Below are 13,846 nucleotides of genomic sequence, written 5' to 3' on the forward strand. Positions count from 1 at the left end.
CTTGTTATACACGTAATTTTACAATAAATATATTATAAAAAAAATATTACGGACATGAGGTTTATAAGGCAATATAACATGCATCAGTTTACTTAAGCACATATATTTTGTTATATCCTATAGTTATATATAGATTTAGGTAAACTTACTCATGGAGCTCAAGGAGCAGTGTTGGCCTGAGGTCGTAGGTTCGGTCCCCGACTGTGCGCCAATGGAGTTTCTTTCTATGTGCGCATTTAACATTTGCTCGAACGGTGAAGGGAAACATCGTGAGGAAACGAGGGATTTATCTTTTTTAAACTTACTCATGTGATAAATCTCATGTCCGGTATATTTTTTTGAGTTACAAGGGGTTTACTTGCTAGAGGTCCTATGCTACGTGAGGGAAAAATATACTACTTGGTGTCCATGTTTTTCAAAATTGTACTGACGTTTAATTCTTTACTTATAAGCAACAGTAAAAACTCTAAGCGTCTTTTTGAAAGTAAAATGTCTTTAATTAGTCTAGTCTTTCTTAGTATGTAACTTTTAGCAGCAATAGCGATACTATACTATAAACGATATTTCAATATACATAGTTCTTTCAATATCCATAGCGTTGATGTCCTACTTTAGGATTGCAGACAAAAATTTAACATTGAAGACGGGAATCGTAATCGCTATTGGAAGCTTCCAATACATGTCAACTCGGTCCTTGAAATTAAACTTGGACGACTAGGATACTCTGTTTCCAAGACTTAACAATGACATACGTTACAATGTGCAACATATTAAAAGAACAGGCATTATTTTTGTATGAAAGCGTGTGAAATCTTGCCATATCAGCGCTTGCTCTTGTGTTTTCTGAGTATTAAAGATAAGAAGCTACCTGCATCTTATTTAATAACTACCATAACCCTCATATTAAAAACACAGCTTTGCATGTACGATGATATTAGAGTGTTTTAATTTTTTTCTTTAAAAAAGAATATACCTATTGAAGTAACGGTGTAATAAAACCTAATGAATAAATATCAAAAGGAATATTTTCTTTCTTATAATTAGAATCTTGAGAAGTGAACGTCAACTTCCTTCCTTCTAAATCAATATCATGGCCTTGTTTTTTGTGTAAATGCAATAATTACTTTAATAACACCAGATCATTTTACTCTTACAATCCATTGTTTATTTCCAGAAATAAATTATTCCGATAATTTAAATATTTTTCACACGCCGTCGTCTCAGTTCCCTTCATGATTTCATCGAGAAAACATTTAAATACATACTAATAAACAAATAACAAATAAACTTGCCAGGTGTAACTTAAATCTCTGGGATATCTACTTTTAATACTTAAAATCAATCGAATTAAAATAACCTCAAAGGTGAGACGAGTCGTAAGGATTCAGAGGAACAAAGACCGGGAAGAGGTAAGACTGTGACGTATTACCTTTCCAACTTGACAGGGTTACAGGTGGCGGTTCGGCCGGTGCACGTGACCGGGCGCCACTCGTGCGCGCGCCGCGGACCTAACCGCTTCGAAATTCAAACGTCTAACCGAATTTTGCGTTCCAATACTTTGTTTAAGTGCTAGTGGAACAAAATTGGATTTTGTGCAAGTGTTACTTACGTAAACAGGTTGGTTTTATTGTTTTTCTTTTGTCACATCCATTCCTTTTGTTCCGGTTCCTGAGGGCTTAACAGGACGTTCAACTGTTCTTGCATAAACACTGCGTTTCAAAACCGGGCTTCTTTAGACGATTTCGAGGTTATGATTTTGTATTATTTCGATATATAAAAAATTAATGTCCGTTTCGATACACAAAATCAAGTAATAGTCAATTTAGATATAACTTATCTGTTCGAGGTTAAATCGATCTTCTTAATAAAAGAGTTCAACGAGCTTTAGGTTAATAGTTTACATTTTTAAATCCAAATATTAAGGATCATTTTAAATAATGGTTATGGGTTCAGGAAATTATACCTCATTTGGTGCTTGTAACTCACTTCTGGTTTTTTAGAGTCTTGGGATCTGTTTTCCGCTTTTTATTTTAAAACGATTTCGTTGATTTTAAAATCGTGACGTGTTCTTATAATCCTTAGTGATCCATTCACTTTATAGTTTTACTAAACCCTTAATCTGTGACTAAGTTGTAGAGACCAGACAATATATAACCCGAAATAAGAAATTCTCAAAGCCTAAAACAGAGGCTTTATTTTGAAACTGTTACATCTTTCAAATAACTGACGTTATAATATCAAATGTATATATTTTTTACAATTAAGAAGATATACATAAACAGGGAATAGGGAAGCCGTAAATTATTTAAGAATTCCATGAAAAGAGAAACCAAATCGAGATTTAATGCTACGATAGACATAATCTTGTAATCCGTTTTTAATAAATCTTGTTTAGTGTTGATGATGTTATTTTCAATTTGTTTCTATCATTTTCAATTGGATATTTATTTTATAATAATAGCTATTTTAAATAAACTTGGAACATTTCCAGCATACTAGTTTTCTGTTCACAACTGTTTGTTATTTAAATCGTATATATAAATTTAGTAAATTATACATAATAATGTATCTTTCCGATTACATATACTATTATGTAATCAGATAGATACATTATTCTGAAATAATACATAAGTAAAGGTAGGATATTTCAAGCATAAAAATTGTGTTTTGGCAACTCAACTGTTTCAAGAAAATTATTGAGTAAGTAATATAATAAAGCTGCAGAAAGTATCTACCATTAAAATTGATCCCAAGAAAGAAGCCACACTTTTTGTTTTTACTAGGCAATAGAAGTCATCGGCTGAGATAGTATGTATAATGTATTCTTCGTTTCGCATTTATTAGATAATTTATGTAATATTACCTAATTAAACGATAACGAAACATAGAATCGTCACGTTTTCACTGACTTTTCAATTATCAATTCAATTGACAAAGATTGCAGTCTTGTTGGCTAACTTACTGAAAACTATTTGGTAAAACATTTTTATTGCGTAATAAACGGATTTAATAGAAACAATTGAAAAGTACTCTTTCAAGTGACCTGTGTCAATGTATGAAAATATACAAAATCAAATCTATATTTTTTTTAATTTTATACAATCAATATATGTATATAATAGGAGCGCATCGTCTAGAAATATTTTTAATATTTTATAATTCTGTCTTTTACAGTCTCAATATTCAATATTAATGAAATATATGTATAGCATACTCAAGTTTAACTCTTTAGTGAAATAATTAACTACTTATGGCAGTGACTTTTATCATTAATGAATTCAGATGTCAGAGCTCTTCTTGCCAATAATACATCGGACCCGAACAGGTCTTCATCAAAAGTCAAATTTCATTTTTAGTTACAGTTTAATAACTGTGCAAAACTGTCATAATAAATTTAGCTATAAAAGAAGATAACTCTATAAATTACAGCCATTTTCCTCTCAAGAATCCACTAAGTATTTTATTACAATTTAAACTATTGCACATTAATAACGTTTACATAAATTATTTTATGATAATTTACTAAGCGGTCGCTTCGGTTTATCTTAGTTAATATCTGCAATTTATTTATGACATATTACATAAACATACGATTATATTGTTATTTCATTGTGGGCTATATACATATACATAATAAAATATATAACCAAAGACTTATTGACTCATATACGTATAATGTATTGTTTTCATGTACATGTATAATATTATCTACCGTTGGTAGAAAGATTATCCAACTAATGCGAAAGTACTGAAAATCATTTTTTCCTTCTATTTGATAGAGCCACTAAATCATTCGTTATGTTTTTAATTTAAACACGAAATATAAGCTAAAAATAATTCTTTCAAAACAGAACATTTTTAACGAATTTTTAAATTACCTGTATTTTCTCAGAAAATACAATGATCACGTCCTATTACTATTTATCGTTAGTAAAACGCGCGATCTTCAAGATGTTTTAAAAAATTTTTTTTCGTTATTTGTCTCAAATCGAAGAATACATTTCAATGAAAAATTTGCTAATTCGAAGAAGGATCAAATACAAACAGGTTTTGTTCGACCTTCTATCCTCGAATACAACAGAATCTTCGTTACATTGATATTTTTTCTACATTTAAAACAGCAAAGTTCGAATGGAAATCCCAATAAAACATCTAAAATATTAGCGCTTTTAAAATTCTTGTGTTAACGTAAAAAACAAATATTTGGAAAATTCAATATATAGGAACAAAAACGTTTTATACTGCCACAATCAAATGTTTAATTCCAATAATTACGTATTTACTAAAAATAATGAATTTTTATTGAAAATTTGTCCGGCTCTCGTACTATATAATAATATTTCCATAACAATACTCGATAAAGAGTATTTTCAAGCGTGATAATTTCGTTATAATAAATAAATCCAAGAGATCCAAATGTATTTATGCAAGCGTAAAATTAATTTATCACGAAGTTTTCTATACGAAGCCATAAGTTATTATGGTAATATTTTCAATAAAATCTGAAATGAATGGGCATTTGAAACAATAGATCAGTATGTGCGTCGGTTAAAAGCTCATGACTCACCCCCTCGAGTTCCTGTATCGACATAATAAATACTTGACAACTTAACATTCACTTTTATATATCGTAAGCTGTCTACAATGTTTAATTACATTTATAATATTATAACTCTGGGTCGAATAAACCCATTTTAAACATTATTTTACCCATGGAAAGCCACGTTACCAGTATTATAGATACTTTTAGATAAATACTTTTCCGTGATAGTTGAAGATGAGAGAAAAAACGGTCAAATGTAAAAGTGTTTTTCAACTGCTGCCTTCACTTTAGTGATATATGTTTCACTTACAGTTCTGACAGCTAAATAAACAATAATAATTAACTTTATTGTTATTATTTTCTTCTCGATGTTTTGTTCTCTAGATCTGACCTGAGCTAAAAAAACTTGTATGGGTATGCAACAAATGCAAAGCCACTAGGAAATTCACAGTTTAGTAGTCTGTTACCATTATATTGTTGTAACGGTATGTATGTTTATGAAACATTTAAATTACTTCTATCTTCGTTTATTTTGTTCAGTTGAAAAACAATACTAATAACGTAATCATTATTGGTAGAACGTAGAGTGAACGATCTGTATTCGGAAAGTTCCTTTGATAGAAAGAGAAGGTATTGTTTAGGAATGAGCGGGACAAGTAATACGCACATCGATGGAAGGAGTGGTGCAGTATGCGTTTTTACTGCAACATTTCTGCACCTTTTGTTGTGGTCTCAGTGATGTGAGATTAGCGATAGATTCCATTTTCAAATTTCGCTACCGTTACCATGGCTACGTTTTACCTGTAAGCTCTTTTGAGGAGTTTTATTAATCTGTGTAGAATATTTGTATAATATGTCGTTCTGTATATTTTTAATAAACAAAATATTACGAGATCTGGTATAGTTGGTGGTTATATAACAATTTTAATGCAAATATATCGTAACGGTCAGATTAATTCAACCTGATAACATAAAAAAACTCGTTCTATTTTAATGTCGGAAGAGACTTGACTACACAGCTGTCAAGGTTATTGACGGCCTTGGCCGATTTTTAATTTTTCTTATCTACATAGCAAACATGTATATGTCAATTATTATAAATCTTCTATTAATACGCAAGACTTATCAGCTTCTTGTGCCTAACACACGCCGTCATCTCTTTGGGTCTAAAGCAAGCCGGTGTTTTCCTTCACCGTTCGAGCGAAAGTGAAATCCACAAATAGAAATAAAGACCATTGGTGCACAGCTGGGGATCGAATATACGACCTCACGAAGGAGGCACGCTGAAGCCACTAGGTCAACAATGCTCTCTCTATACCATTATTAGGTATTTTCTTCCTAGCCTCATATCATATAAAATATCACTTACCTAACATAAGTTTAAAACCAGGTCTAAAACATCATTCTAATAAATCCATCCATCTTAATTTATCAATAGAATCCACACCATCTATGAATGAATCCTACAAACGTAGTTTTAAATCTCTAATTACACACTATTTATTGAATTTAATATAGTCATCCGATCCCTTTTTAATTAAAAACGATCGGTACATATCGTGACAATCATCCCGTGGTTTAATTCCAATTTGATTATATACCGTGTTTCCCGCTGGCGCATATGACTTGCTATGCCATTAGACAAAGCGCACGGCGGTTGGCCTTCGCGCGACCGGTCGACAACCGCCACTTACTTTCAAGAGTTATTTCGGACACAAACACCAGTCAGGCACCATTTACTACTCTAATGAATTGCCTTCCAATTGCCAAATATATTTTTTGCGTTACCGTCCTAATTGGTTATGGGTAACTTGAAAATATTTCACGATTTGCTATCTTAATATGTCAATTTGAAATGACACAGAAATATAAAGTATTTGCAATATTCTTAACCTACATAGTAATAATAAAAATATTAAATTAAAACCAATTTAAGATGTTTGGTCCGAGTAGATTTAATTCTGACATTTCCCCGCTGTAGTACGATTGGTACTTATTCGTTGAGTGAGGAAAGCATCAGCTCTGGACTCAGCTCTACTCCAATAAAATCAGAGTTGGAGTAATGACTCTTATATTTAAGCCGTTTTTTTGTTTTCCGACTTATCTACGGCCTCGCCAGCCTTTATGCTTGGCTGAAGGAGGTGAGACAGGGCTAAATATTACCATAGAAGTACCATCTTATACGAAGCCCGTTTCATCAAATCAGGGATCAAACAAATAATAATTTGACACTATTTAGTAAATATCTAATGTATATTTACGCCTCTGCGTATATATTTATTTTATTATATTTACTATTTCACTAAATATGCTATATTATATTATATATAATGCTTTTAGAAATAATTATTTATATTCAAAATATGTCTTATATAATATTTGCATGAGAAATTACGTATTATAGCTTTTTATGAGAGTATTTTTTTTAATGTATTAATTTAGTCAATAAACATCTTGACTATCATCATCACCAATGACTATACAGCCTCTTATGGGCCTCAACCTCCTCAAGTATATTTCGAATACCTATTGTATAGAGGTACTTGACAACTCCATCCCACCAACTCAGCGATATCTCTTGCGAGCAGGTTATAAGTTCAGTAAGGACCTTGGTGTCCTATCCGCCATTCGGTGTACATGACTCAATCACCTGAACCAATTGCATTTTATGAATTGGACGATTTTGGCGTCGTTAAGGATTATAAAGTCCTATTTCAAATATAAAACTCGTGAAATAGTTATCAAGATAATATAATATCACATTTATTCGCAAGGGATTTGTAAGCGATATACATCTTATCAAATAATTTTCACTTAAATTCCACAGAATTAACGGCTCCTACGTTACACGGTATTAATACAACCTGTTTTCAACGAGCTTGTAACCCAATATTTGTTTAGACATGATTATGCTAAAACGTATGTTCTGCTCACACTTTGTAAGGCTGAAAAATATTTGTATAGTAAAGACTTATAAATATTAACTGTCAAACATGAGGAACCATTTGATATTTCTGTTTTCAGTCAATGTGTCTTATAAACTGTTTAATACAATTTATTTAAAAAATCTATTTATTCACACAATAGTCATAAAGTCATGTAATTAAAAAGCACTGTACTCCGTAAAAAAATCATTTACATTTAATATGAAGCTAGTTTTAGATATTACTCTCATGCCATTACGGCATATACCGGTGAAGTTATTAATACGGATTATATCAGGGATTGAGAGCAGTGTTGGCCTAGCTAGGACTAAAGCATGCTATTCTCATTCCGGAGTGAGACTTTCTCTCTATGTGAACGTTTCGATAGTTTGAAAGAAAACATCGTGAGGAAACCGGCTGGCTTCCCTTAGATCCAAAAAGTCGAAGGTGTCTGTGCGGCACAGGAGACCTACCTACATGCCTATTAGATTAAAATGATCATGAAACATACTGAAATCTGAGGCCCAGATCTACAAAGTTTCTTTATTCAGTAATATCAGAGATAAACTCTGAAAGTTAATACGACTATCAGAATGTTATACGATGACTACGATGATACGACAATGTCAAGACGGTAAATGGTCAAGCAATAGAAAATCAACCCAAAATAATAATATTTGGGGATCAGCAAGCTTGTGGTTTAACACATAAACTAATAAAATCAAGATCAAATATGCAAAAGGAAAATTACAAAATAACTTCGTTTATAAAGCCCAATGCTACTAGTGCACAGATTCTTAGTAGCTGTATTGGTGAGATTAATAAGTCCATAATTAAGCCCAAGGACATTGTAATGTTGGTAATAGGTGCAAATGATAAACGGCCTTATGCCTTCATCGCACAATTGTGTAATGTGCTATACCAACTGCGACAGCAAAAGGTGTTTATAACAAATGTACAGTATAATACTCACTTAAATGTAAAATTAATTAACTTTCATTTAGAATCTATAATATCTAATTATAAATATTGCCACTACTTAAAAATACGCCACTCGAAATACGATAAAAACACACCCTATTCTCATACAAAACACCTCTTCAATTTATGTGATAAGATAAACGCGGAAATCGAGTACATTCGATATTATACACAGCATAAGACAAATCTCAACAATAAATCCATCCATAGTCACACAAACTCAACTCGCACTGTACAATTAAAAATAACAAATTTTTTTAAAATGCCAAGTACCAATATTATAAATAAAAACCAGCCTTCCGGTGAGAATTTTTTTCGTTGCAACTAATAAGCAAAATAAATTAAGACTCATCCATCAAAATATAGCAGGGTTGCTTAACAAACAAGATCTGATTAATATAGCCATCATAGACCTGCAAAGAAATTTAGGAAATGTAGACATCATATGTTTCACAGAAACTTTTATTAAACAAGGTAGTGAATCCAACGTTAAGATAAATAATTATAGATTAGTCTCTTCATTTTCTCGGCCTAACCAACGCCGAGGAGGTTCGTGCGTCTTAATAAAAAACAATTTAAAATACAAGGAAATTTGTTACCCTAGACTCGCAATACCTCTTCAATTCGAATTTTGTGGCGTTGAAATAAGTAAATACAACTTAATAATAATATGTATTTACCGGACTCCTAAGTTAGATGTAACACCTTTTTTATATAATTTAGAACAACTTTTAAGTAACCTATGCAGGAAACGCAACAAAAAACTAATATTATGTGGAGACTGGAACATTGATATTTTAAAAAATGATAAAAATTCCCGAGAACTTATCTCTATTCTTCAAAATAATAATTTACAAAATCATATAAAGCGCCCAACACGTAAAAACGCCTGCTTAGACTTAATAGCAAGTAACATAAATGACACACAAGCGAGCCTCCACTACTTGGCACTTTCAGACCATGAGACCGCACAATCGCTGACTTTTACACTCGAAGAAAACGAAAACTTGAAAGATATCCCAAAGTACTGGTATATATACAGACGAGAACTCAATAGAGAAAACACTAATACATTTATGAGGTGTCTATCAAGCCTTACCTTCTCGGACGTATACAGCTCCACAACAACAAATGAAGCATTCGATAACTTCCATGACACTATAACATTATTTTACAATTTGTGCTTTCCGATCTTAAAAATCAAAAATACATTCAAGCCTATCAAAAATAGATTCTTTACTAAAGCGCTAAAAAAATGTTGTATAAGAAAAAGAACGTTATACCTAAAATATCATTTAAATAAGCACAATAAAAAACAAAATAAGTCTGCATATAATAAATACTCATCTATCTTAAAAAAATGTATACATAAATCCCATCAACTTAATAATGCAGAATACATAAATTCCGCAAAAAACAAAACTAGAGCAGCCTGGAATGTAATTAAAACTAATACACGAGACATGACATTTAATTCAGGAATAGAAGCAATTAATATCGATAACAAAACATATGAATCACCGCATGAAATATGCAACTTTTTTAATGACTATTTTACCTCACTGCCTACTAAAAATAAAACAAACAATTTGCCAGAAGCTAAAATCCCTCTAAACCATAAAAGTATTTTTCTTTCCCCCATAAATAACACGGATATACTAAAAATTATTACATCGTTGAAAAATACAAAATCTACAGGATACGATAATTTAGATACCAAAACAATTAAATCATGCGCATTATACCTACTTGATCCACTGACATACATAATTAATCTATCGATAGTAGAAGGGATCTTTCCTGAAAAACTAAAAATATCAATTATCAAACCATTACATAAAAAAGGAGCAAAAACACAAATGACTAATTATAGACCAATAACTTTAATTCCCATATTATCTAAAATTTTCGAAAAAGTCATGTATAATAAAATAGAGAATTTCTTTTTATCATACGATATTCTAAAAAAAGAACAATTTGGCTTCAGGAAAAATCGTTCCACTACCCTTGCGTGCTTTACCCTAGTTAAACAAATTACTGAATGCTTAAATCATAAAATGCTTGTAGGTTGCATCTTTTTAGACATGACAAAGGCTTTTGACTTTGTATGCCATGAAAGACTTTTAAAAAAATTAGAATGCTACGGAATAAGAGGTAATGCCTATAACTGGGTGAAAAGTTACCTTGAAAATAGAATGCAATATGTGGAAATAACAAAGATTTGTAAACTAAAACAAAAAACCTATAGATCCAACTATAAGAAAAATGAGTACGGAACACCTCAGGGCAGTATTTTGGCCCCACTACTTTTTCTAACATACATAAATGACCTCCCAGATGCTATACACCAGAACTGTATACTATTTGCTGATGACACTACACTTATAATAAAAGGCAAAAACTACCAAGATTTAAAAAACAACTTAATTAAATCTCTAGACGACGCCATCAACTGGATGAATTCAAATAACCTACAAATAAACATGACCAAAACTAACATAATTCATTTTCAGACATATAACTCTAAAACACTAATAGACGTACAATATAAACACAATAAACTGGACATAATGAACGAGTGTGTATTTTTAGGTATAACGATAGATAAATTTTGTAATTGGAAATCACATATTGAAAAATTACAGAACAAAATAGACCGTTTTGTTTTTGTGTTAAAACGACTAAGGGAAACTGTTAACCATGCTGCGGTATTAGCTGCTTATCATGCATATATTGCATCTATAATTAGATATGGAATTATAATTTGGGGAAATTCAGTCGAAGTGAATAGGGTATTTAAGGCCCAAAAAAAATGTATTAGAGCAATTTGTGGAGCAAATTGCATCGATAGTTGCGTGCCTCTATTTAAGAGACTCAAAGTGTTATCTCTTCCATGTATTTATATATTAGAAATGTCCCTGTTCGTACACAGAAATATACATATTTTTAAATCGAATGTAGTAAGTAGTAGACATGGGGAGAAATTGGCTGTGCCAAAAATAAATTTAGAATTATTTCGGAAAAACGCCTTCTGTATGGCAATTAAAATTTACAATAGATTACCGAAAGAACTTAAAGATCTTCCGACAAGAATCTTTAAAAAGCGACTTAGTGCATTACTTTTAGAAAAAACGTACTACTCAATAAACGATTATTTGTGTGAGACATGGTAATTTATATAAATTTAATTATGTATAATAATTGACTTAATTGATATGAATCTGACTAATAATGTAAAATCTAAACTAAGATAAATTTGCGCGCCACTGTGTGTGGCAGAATATGCGAACGACTGACAATTGTACCACCTTGACATTTTATACCATATTCGTGCAATAAATAAATTATTATTAAAAAAAAAAAAAAAAAAAAAAAAAAAAAAAAAGAAAAATACAAAAGGCAGGGCCATTCCTAAATTTGACATATTTTATTTGTTTTAATAATTGCAATATCTAAAAAACTTAGCTACTTAGACTAGGTTCATAATAACCTGCAATTTGCATTATAATCGATCACGGCATAATTATTCTGACAGTTGACTCTTGATATGTGTCAAGTTGCGTAGGGTATACTGTATAGAGTATAGATGGATATAGTAGGTATGTTTAGTCTATGAGTACTTATACACGAGGACACAAGTAGTTAATTATACATGCACTACACAAGTAATGCTTACTACGTATACATTAGCAATTAAATAAGATGTTTATTGCTTTAAGAAATCTAATTACGCTTGCTTAGTGCAAAATTCGAGAAATATTTCTGCATGACAAAATTATTCATTAATTTTTATATGGGTTCTAGTTTTAACTTTCTGATAATTGTTCGTTTATTATTTCAAAGTGTATTTTAATAACATTTATAACGTCTTAATAGTTACATTATGGAAGTGCTGGGAACTCTCACTGGTAGTTTTACTTAAGAGTGACAATTGTAAAATAGTAAAAATTATATCTAAGGTATTGGAGGTAATGCGAGCAACAACAACTCGACTCTCGGATATAATATAATAAATGTCTCGGCATTCCTGGCGTATATAAGTGTAATTACTATGTGGTGTAAAATAAACAATGTTGAATGGCTCAATTGTTTCGCAGCCTTTCGCCTCTTAGGCAGTGCCAATATTCCTTCGAAAGCTTGATATCTGCTTATTGCCGAATCATGAGACACGTGATAACTCTTACGTCCTCATAAAATCATGTATTTTCTATTAGTTTAACATACATCTATCATATAACCCATACGTAACGTGTTACGTAAATTTTGGTAATCGGTAGTCGAGGTCAACAGCTCAGTTTGACATTTATATTGCTCATCGGAATTGACTTACGTAGTTTCGAAGATTAACCATATTCAGAACTTTCGTAACTATACTATACGGAAGACAGATGAAAGGCTCAACTCAAGAGACCAAACATTTATAAAAAAGTACTTGCTACTTTACTAGCAATATTGTATCGAATGAAAAAATGTTAATATAGATAAAAATTTATTTACAACTTACAATTAAAAAGAGTTTGCAACAGAATTAAAATAATAATTGAAAACGTTTAATTAGACAATTAAAGCATAATATTATATTATAAGCATTAACCCCGTGGCAGTGTACTTTTAATGCTGTCAGCATTTCTTCGCTTTATTGTGATACTTATTTGTTGAGCGAAGTACGGAGCGGCTCTAGGTTCATTCATTCCCTGGTATTATCTACCAGTCGGCAAATAAAATAGATAATACGCCTAATAGTAATAAACTCAAACCTTATGTCCTAAATAAAAATATTAAAATAGAAGAAATCGTTTTAATATAAATTTTATGCAAGTTCGTACAGTTCTATATAGTTTCCGATCGCAAAACATCTGAGTAATTATTTACATTACTCACTACATTTTTAGAATAAAGACTGATCGTAAGATTTTAATTAAATGTATTATTATCAGTGTGTATTGAATGATTGAAATGATTCTTTCTTTTATCATTAATTTTTTTAAATCAAATTTCTCATTCGCAAAACTCTGTTCACCTGTTCGCAAAAGGCTAAGAAAAAACAACAAGAATTTCCACATAAATATATATAATTTGTCAAGGTTGTGTATAAAATTATAAATAAAACTATAATTGTTGTAGAAATTTTAATAATGTTTAATAATTAAATATTTTTTAATAATGGCATCGTGTTAATATAAAAATCATAAGGAAAGTGTTTTGATGTTCATGATAAAAGCTATTAAATATCCTAAACAAGGTTTTTAAACCGCAAAGGTCCTTAAAACAAAACCTAGGAAATATAATCTAGATGAAGCCTTGGGTATAATTTTTACAATTACCTCAGATATGCGGAAAAAATTATCTTTATTGAATATAAATGAACTAAATGGCTCTTAATACAAAGTATATTAGA

At 30.9% G+C, this 13,846-nt stretch overlaps 1 protein-coding gene across 1 annotated transcript in view; it reads left to right on the forward strand.

The window, feature by feature from the left end:
- Positions 1-1,469: 1,469 nt before the first annotated feature.
- Positions 1,470-13,846, forward strand: part of LOC110998535 (filamentous growth regulator 23) — a 54,157-nt gene continuing 41,780 nt past the window's right edge. The window contains exon 1 of the mRNA XM_045632343.1: positions 1,470-1,617. The gene's annotated coding sequence lies outside the window, so the exon portion shown is untranslated. The remainder of the gene's footprint in view (positions 1,618-13,846) is intronic.

The sequence above is a fragment of the Pieris rapae genome, chromosome 19 (genome assembly GCF_905147795.1).
Source record: "Pieris rapae chromosome 19, ilPieRapa1.1, whole genome shotgun sequence".
NCBI lineage: Eukaryota > Metazoa > Arthropoda > Insecta > Lepidoptera > Pieridae > Pieris > Pieris rapae.